Source organism: Penaeus monodon, chromosome 31 (assembly GCF_015228065.2).
Source record: "Penaeus monodon isolate SGIC_2016 chromosome 31, NSTDA_Pmon_1, whole genome shotgun sequence".
In the NCBI taxonomy this organism is placed as follows: Eukaryota; Metazoa; Arthropoda; class Malacostraca; order Decapoda; family Penaeidae; genus Penaeus; species Penaeus monodon.
Window position 1 is genome coordinate 29,955,468 of NC_051416.1, and position 949 is coordinate 29,956,416.

The window sequence follows — 949 nt, forward strand, 5'->3', positions numbered from 1 at the left end:
AGAAATTTTTGTTATCTTTGACAAGGTCCCTCGCGGAATCGGCCGTGGGAAGGCTTGGCCGCGAACCAGAAATCAGTCATCTGAAATAAAACTTCACAAGGCTCGGTGTCCTCGGATTTTAGTGTCCGTGATACATGCGTGGCAACGGAAACAACATAAAAGTGGAATACACAGAATGGAACGGAAACTAAAAGTGAACAGTAAACATTGATACATTTTGTTATATCCGGAGACATACAAATCTCAATCTTATCTTAAATCTTACCGCCGATTATCAGGACGCTGCTGATCGTTTCTCTGATTGGTTTGCACTACGAAGGCAAAATCTAAACTACGAATAAATATGGCAGATTCACTTTCGTAATGCCGTTAATTTCGTTTCAGTCTCGATTCCATTACATACTAATTAGTTATCTGACCTACATTCTCATTACATACGTCTTGCATTGGCTGCCCTAATTCGTGTAATGAAATGTAATTTGGCAAGGAATATGTAAATGTATATATACGATTTTTTCCCCTGTCCATTAAAGAAATGAAACCGAGGGATGTAACACAAAATCAATGGAAATGAGGATATATCTTATCTTCAAAATTTATATTCCAGATATGAAAAGCGCGAAAAATCTTCTAGCACCCCTAGGCCCAAGGAAATCGTGTATACTGGAAAAAAAAACTAATGGGAAGGAGATGGCATCAATTTTTTCACATTTTTTTTTCTGCCACCAAAATAACGGCAAATTTTATATCAAGTCATCTTCTAGATAGATAATGGAAGAAGGAATATCCATGAAATGTGTTATGGACGTGTTATTGGTAAGTGTGTTAATGAAAAACTTCCGTGAAGGAATGCACTGAGCGTTACTTTGTCTGCGTGGATAACGCAAGTGAAGGCCTGGCGTGTAGGTGAGAAAAAGGGGTAAAGCTGCTCCTTAAGCTGCCCTTAAGG

At 38.5% G+C, this 949-nt stretch overlaps 1 protein-coding gene across 1 annotated transcript in view; it reads right to left on the reverse strand.

Annotated features, from left to right (window-relative positions):
- The window catches only part of LOC119592948, a gene marked incomplete in the record, with an annotated part of 16,897 nt that overhangs the window by 12,308 nt on the left and 3,640 nt on the right, over window positions 1–949 (reverse strand).